Genomic DNA, 7,350 nt, shown 5'->3' with positions numbered 1-7,350 from the left:
GGAAGGAAGGAAGGAAGGAAGGAAGGAAGGAAGGAAGGAAGGGAAAAGAAATTGTGGTGAGGGAGGGATGCCAAGGCGGATGGAAAAAAATAAGTTAGGAAGAAGGAAGAGAGGGAGGGAGGGAGGAAGGAAGGAAGGAAAGAAGGAAGGGAGGGACGGAGGGAGGGAGGAAAGTGTGGGTGCAGTGGTATGAGGGGAGCCAAGACGGGTGAATCACTTGAGCCCAGGAGACCAGCCTGGCCAACATGGTGAAACCCCATCTCTACTAAAAACACAAAAATTAGCCAGGCGTGGTGGTGCACTCCTGTAATCTCAGCTACTTGGGAGGCTGAGGTGGGAGAATCGCTTGAATCCAAGAGGCGGAGGTTGCAGTGAATGGAGTTGGCGCCACTTCACTCCAGCCTGGGCGACAGAGAGAGGCTCTGTCTCAAAAAAGCAAAAAACAAAAAACAGAAAACAAAAATGAAAAGAAAGACAGAAAAGAAAGCGTGTGGCATTGCAAACCTGTGAATCCTCCCTAGATGTTAAATTTGTGCTCGCTCTTGGAATTTGAGAGAAGCAGAGCACCAGCCCATTAAGAATATAAGGTTTTATTCACCATGAATGCCAACAGCAAAGAGGAGAAACGGGTCCTAGGAACTGTGAAAGGCAAGGGCCGGAACACCACACACACTAGAAACTTGTAGCCAACTAGATAGTGCGCTGCGTGGAGAGAATATTTTTAGAAAGGGGTGTGGGGTGGGAGATGGGCGGGTCTTTCCTTTTTTTTTCTTCTAGTGAGCCAAGCTCCTGATAGGAGACTTGGTGAGGGGTATACGCCCAGCTCCACCCCTTGGGGGCTTAGCAACAGCGAAGGGAGAGGCTATGATTGGAGGATCAGGTTAGCTCACCACCCTGCTCCTCCTGCGCGGTAAGGGGGCGGTACACGCGCCCTACCTCGGAGTGTGTGGCGCCATGATACAGAGGAGATGGCTTCGTTTCAGAAGCTAACACTTTCTGAAAAACTGCCGCCAAATCATCCCAGTCGGAAAAAGGTTAACTTCCTAGATATGTCTCTAGGTATGTAAATCTCGGATCCCAGTCCCCACTAGTTTGGGCTCGCTGATCTTGAGCGCAAGACCTCGGCATAGCGCTGACTGTAAGTGGCGTCGGGAGGAACACAATCCTTAGAGAAGAGGCTTCCCGCTCAGGGCATCTCCGCACCTGCCCCACCCTGACGAACCCTGGGACCACTTGGCCCCATCCCTCCTCTCCTTTTCTTCTCCTCACCTCCAGCCCTCTCCTTTCAGGTGGGGAACTGAGGGAGGCTGACAAGAAGCTCGTGGGAATTAAGGATTGCTGAAAGGGGCAGGCGGAGAAAATAGACCACTGTTTCCGTGTATTTTACTCTCCTAAGAATTGATACCTAACTACTGGCCTCCTTCAAACACATGGAGCCAAGTGCTCTTCTCAGTCCAAGTGGATGTCATAAATCACTAGATTCCAAGGCCCGGAGGAGCAAGCCTTAGGCTATTTTACTAGGGATCCCAGCGTGGTAGTGCCAGGAGTTGTTGGTGGGTTGGTGTATCTGCTTTGTTGGCTGGTGGTTATTCGAAGGGGTGGTTGGTCCATTTATTTGCTTGCTGGCTGGTGGTTATTTGCTCTGGATCGCCTTTCTTTGCTGGCGCTCTCTAGTCTCTAACCTGAGACCTCTACATGGAGAGTGGAACCTTAGAAAAAAGAAATCCTTTATCAAGGCCCTTAACCTCCTCCATTCTCACCAAACCCAGAAAAAGTGGATTTTACTTGGACCAGTTCCTCTGCTATTATGCATCTTAGAAATGGGGGAGGAGGGGAAGGAATAGACTTTCCAAGCCAGATGGGGAGTGAGCAGAGCTGAGTAGAGGATGGAAGCTGACTTTAGAAATGGAGAGGGGCATCAGAGCACGGAAGAAGGAAGCTGTAGAAGTGGGGGAAGGAGGATAAAACAGAAAAGGGCTACTTTATTTAGTTAGGGGTGTGTGTGTGTGTGTGTGTGTGTGTGTGTGTGTGTGTGTGTGTGAAACAGGGGCTTGCTCTTTCTCAGGCAGGTGTGCAGTGGCAGCATCTTGGCTCAGTGCAACCTCCGCCCCCTGGGGTCAAGCTGGGACTACAGGCACGCGCCACCACACCCGTCTAGGTTTTTTTTTTTTTTTTAATTAGTAGAACGAGGTTTCACCATGTTGCCCAGACTGGTCTCCTGGTCTCAAGAGATCCACCCAACTCGGCCTCCCAAAGTCCTGGGATTACAGGCGTGAGCCACTGCCCCCGGCCTAGTTAGTTATTTTTGAGATAAGGTCAGGGACTGTTGTCTGGGCTGGAGTGTAGTGGCACGATCACGGCTCACTGTGGCCTCAAGCTCTCAGGCTCAATCAAGTGATCCTACCACCTCAGCCTCTCGAGTAGCTGGAACCACAGGTGCTCACCACCACGCCCACCTAATTTTTAAATTTTTGTAGAGATTGGGTCTCCTTATGTTGCCCAGGCTGGTCTCGAACTCCTGGCCTCAAGCAATCCTCCCGGCTCGGCCTCCCAAAATGATGGGATTGTGGGCCTGAGCCACTGCGCCTGGCCAAGGGCCACTTTAGAAGTGAGAAGGGGAGAGACAGAGCAGTGGGAGCTGAGCTTCAATGTGGATGCGCAGGGTGGAGCAAGGAGAAGCAGGAACAAGGAGGGAGGACCTCAGAAATTGATGGAGCAGTGGAAAGAGGGTTCACCTTAGAGATGAGGGTAGGGGAGCAGAGCAGGGAGGGCTGAACTTTAAAAGGGGCAGGATAAGTGGAGGGAGAGTGTACCACAGAAATGAAGAGGGCCGGCTGGGCTTGGTGGCTCATTCCCTATAATCCCAGCACTTTGGGAGGTTGAGGTGGGTGGCTCACTTAAGGCCAGGAGTTCGAGACCAGCCTGGCCAACATGGTGAAACCCCATCTCTACTAAAAATACAAAAATTAGCTGGGCATGGTGTTGCGTGCCTGTAGTCCCAGCTATGCAGGAGGCTGAGGCAGGAGAATTGCTTGAACCTGGGAGGTGGAGGCTGCAGTGAGTTGAGATCGCCGCACTGCACTCCAGCCTGGGTGCCAGAGTGAGACTTCATCTCAGAAAAAAAAATAATAATAATGAAATGAAGAGGGGCACCATGGCTCATGCCTGTAATCCCAGGAGGCAGAGGTCAGGCTGGTCTTGAACTCCTGACCTCAAGTGATACGCCCACCTCGGCCTCCCACAGTGCTGCGATTACAGGCGTGAGCCACCTCACCTGGCCTAAACTTTCTTTATAGTGTCCTTTGAAGTCCCGAAGTTTCAGATTTTGATAAAATAAAATTTATCTGTTTTTTGTTGTTGTTCATGCTTTGGTGTCATATCTAGAAAATCATGAAGATCATACCCTTGTTTCCTTCTGAGAGTTTTCTAGTTTTAACTCTTACATTTACATCTTTGATCCATTTTGAGTTAATTCTTGTATATGCGGTGAGTTAAGAGCCAACTTCATTCTATTGCATTTTGATGTCTAATTGTTCCAACACTACTTGTTAAAAAGACGAATTTTCCTCCATTGAAAGCTCTTCTTGGTGGAATTGCTTTCTTAATTTCGTTTTTGGATAGTTCATTGCTGGTACTTGTATCCTGCAACCTTGCTGAGCGTGTTCATTAGTGCTAATCTCCGTGTGTGTGTGTGTGTGTGTGTGTGTGTATCTTTAGGAATTTCTGCATACAAGATCATGATATCTGAGAACAGAGATAGTTTTACTTTTTTCTAATCTGCTTGCCTTTTATTCCTTTTCTTGACTAATTGCTCTGGATAGAATTTCTAGCAAAATGTTAATTAGATGTGGTGAGACTGGACATCCTTGACTTGTTTCTGATCTTAGGGAGAAAAGCTTTCAGTTTTTCACCATTAATCATCATTTTACCTTTGGTTGGGTTTTTGTAGATGCCCTTATGAGGCTGAGGAATTTACCTGCCTCCCACTTTACTTCTGAGGGGGAATGGCCATGAAAAGTAACTAAGTATTTTTTGTTGTTGTTGTCTTTAAGATGTTTTTAGCAATCTATTTTAAGATTGGTATCAATTTCCTCTTCTAAGACATGGTCCCTGTTGATCCCGTACTGCTACTTCCCCCTACCCCAACTTCATCACAAGTTCTGAAATATTTTGTGGCATTAAAATGACTTTAAAAATAATATTTGGTCACTGGCCAGGGCTGGGACTAGGATGAGGTAAATGAAGCACTTGCTTCCAGTATAAAGTTCAAGGAGTCACAAAAAAAATTGTTAATAGGGATAATTAATATTTTAATGAAATACTTAAAAAATTAAATGGACAAACTACAGCCATCTGTCTGGCCACCTGTTTTTATAAATAAAGTTTTCTTGACCTAAGAACCAGAGTGAAGCAAGTGAAGGAGGGCTGTACAAGTACAGGGTCTGATCTGATCCTGTTTTTTTTTCTTTTTTGAAATGGGATCTCACTCTGTCACCCAGGCTGGAGTGCAGTGGCATTATCACAGCTCACTGCAGCCTCGACTTCCTGGGTTCAGGCAATCCTCCCACCTCAGCCTTCCAAGTAGCTGGGATACAGGCATGTGCCACCACGCCCAGCTAATTTTTTTGTATTTTTGTAGAGACGGGTTCTCACTATATTGCCTAGACTGGTCTCGACTTCTGGGCTCAAGCGATCCACCCACCTTGACGTCCTAAAGTGCTAGGATTACAGGTGTGAGCCACCACATCCGGCCTTTGATACTATCTTTTAAAAAACAAAAGTTTGATATTTTGTTCATCACGGATTGGTTTTGCGTTGATTTTTATTTTTGAAAATACTGGGAGGCGGGCGTGGTGGCTCACGCCTATAATCCCAGTTCTTTGGGAGGCTGAGGCAGGTAGATGACCTGAGGTCAGGAGTTCGAGACCAGCCTGGCCAACATGGTGAAATCCTGTCTCTACTAAAAATACAAAAATTAGCCGGGCGTGGAGGCGGGCACCTGTAGTCCCAGCTACTTGGGAGGCTGGGACAGGAGATTTGCTTGAACCCGGGAGGCCGAGGTTGCAGTGAGCCAAGACCGTGCCACTGCACTCCAGCCTGGGTGATGGAACTAGACTCCGTCTCAAAAAAAAAAAAAAAATTAAAAAAAGAAAATATTGTGTTAAGATATTTTAATCTTGATTACTGAGTTTTGGGAGACCTCCTTGAATTTTGTGCCTGAAGTGAATTCCTCACTTACCTCACTCTATGCCCTGCCTTGTCACTGGGACCTTGAAGGGAGAAAAACCCAGAACTGAAGGGAATTTACAGCACCGAGGTAAAACTTCATGCTTCCTGCACTTTTCTTTGTGTTGATTTCACTGACGTTTTTGCAACTGCTAACAGAAAAGACAAAACAAAACTGATAAATAGTTAAAGCAATCGGTTTATCTCAAAATTCAGAGAAATAAGGGCCATAGTTGCAGAGTGGCTTGGTCCCAAAAATGTAGTAGTTGTGTGACCTTGTGCAAGTTGCTCCATCTCTTGGGGCCTGAGTTTCCTGATCTGAATCAAATCTACATCATAGAGTTGTTGAAGATTAAATGAGATAATACAGGTAATGTTCACAAAGTATGCTGCCTGACGTGGAAAAAGCTGAGTAAATATTTGCAGTATGTGCCCCGGAAAGTGGGCCTAAACCCTCACTTTTGGGTAGCCAGCAATTTGGCAAGCTGGAGAAGTTACCTCTCCTCTCAGGATTTTGTTATCAAACTTCAGACATGCAGTAGACATGAAAGCGATTAAAAACCATCTAGGTGAAAGATGGGGTTTAAACAGCTCATGTCTGTCTCTGGGAGACTGAGAGAGATGGTGGTGTCGTGTAACTTGAATAATTGTGAAGTAAACGGAATTAGGAGGCACTTATATTTTAGTAGACGATTACAGCTGAAAGGATACTGGAGAGTCTGCTTTGGGAAAGATTGGTTCAGTTATTTGAAAGGCTGAGGAAAGATGTTGAGTTGAATTTGGTAGGTTAGTTGGAGATTAAGTATGACTGTAAGATCTCATAGTCACCGAGTTGTAAAAAATCTTGAGGTCACTGTTTTATCCTTTTAAACGTTGGTTCTCTATATCCATATTTATACCTCTTTAGACAGATGAGAATCCCAGTTTTGATCACGTCAGGAGGAACAGCAAAACTTTCGACTAGTCATCACAGGCCCTTGCGGTTTATTTTGTTTTTTATTTTTATTTAATTTTTTGAGACAGGGTCTCTGTCTCTGAGGCTGCAGTGCAGTGGCACAATCACAGCTCGCTGCAGCCTGGACCTCCCAGGCTCAAGCGATCCTCCCACCTTTGCCCCCAGAGTAGCTGGGACCCTAGGTGTGCACCACCACACCTGGCTCATTTTTTGTTATTTTCTTTGGTAGAGACAGAGTTTCTCCATATTGCCTAGGCTGGTCTCGAACTTGTGGGCTTGAGCGATCTTCTCGCCTTGGCCTCCCAAAGTGCTGGGATTACAGCCGTGAGCCACGGTGCCAAGCTGAGGCCCTTGCAGTTTGAAGGCAAGAAAAATACACAATAAATAGTAAATACATGTTGCTTTCTATGATGTAATGAGAAAGCATAGTTTTTCCTGATAAATTTCCCCATGTTTTTCTCAGTGAAAATAATACTTTTTAACAATGCATATCTTTGTTTTTAGATAACTAAACACATGCTTTAGAAAAGCAGTAGTATGTTGGATGCAAGGTTATTACTTCCATTGTAATACACGCTAAAGTAGGAAAAGGCTCTACAGATTTATTTTTGTTTTCGTCCTCAGTAAACATACCCAAAAAGTATTAGAGTCTTTTTTTTGTTAAACAAATAAAAGGCAAAAATAAGACCAAAATTCGAACTGGTAACAGCAAGAACTTAATAGGAACTGTACTCCCTGTTAATTACTTTTACCTAAAAGAGACTGATGCAAAAGTGTTGTAGTTAGAAAGAAAAGAACTCTTTCTGCCTGCTGGATATGTTGGTCCACGAATCCACAAATATGGATTATCCACTCTGTATTCTGTGCTAGGCACTTAGTACACTAATAAATAAACAGTGGTCTCTTCTCAAGTACCTCCTAATCTAGCTGGAGAGACAGCTAAGTAAATATGTGCAATTATACATTGTTTTAAGTATTCTGGAAGTATGTATAGTCAGAATTTTTCAGAAATTGAGAGGAACCTAAGTCACTTACATTTTTTGAGGTTTCCAGTGTTTTAAATATTTAAAAAATGGCAAAACAAAAATTGTGGTGTATTTTATATGTTTATAAATATGAAATAGTGCTTTCGGCCGGGCGCAGTGGCTCACGCCTGTAATCCCAGCACT

At 45.1% G+C, this 7,350-nt stretch overlaps 1 protein-coding gene and 1 pseudogene across 1 annotated transcript in view; both read left to right on the top strand.

The window, feature by feature from the left end:
- LRCH2 (leucine rich repeats and calponin homology domain containing 2) overlaps window positions 1-7,350 on the top strand; it is a 104,896-nt gene that overhangs the window by 4,319 nt on the left and 93,227 nt on the right. The window lies entirely within an intron of this gene.
- The window catches only part of LOC131383943 (UPF0764 protein C16orf89-like), a 9,862-nt pseudogene continuing 3,480 nt past the window's right edge, over window positions 969-7,350 (top strand).

Source organism: Hylobates moloch, unplaced genomic scaffold (assembly GCF_009828535.3).
Source record: "Hylobates moloch isolate HMO894 unplaced genomic scaffold, HMol_V3 SCAFFOLD_7, whole genome shotgun sequence".
In the NCBI taxonomy this organism is placed as follows: domain Eukaryota; kingdom Metazoa; phylum Chordata; class Mammalia; order Primates; family Hylobatidae; genus Hylobates; species Hylobates moloch.
The sequence above is the reverse complement of the archived record's forward strand: the minus strand, read 5'-3'. Positions and strand labels throughout refer to the sequence as shown.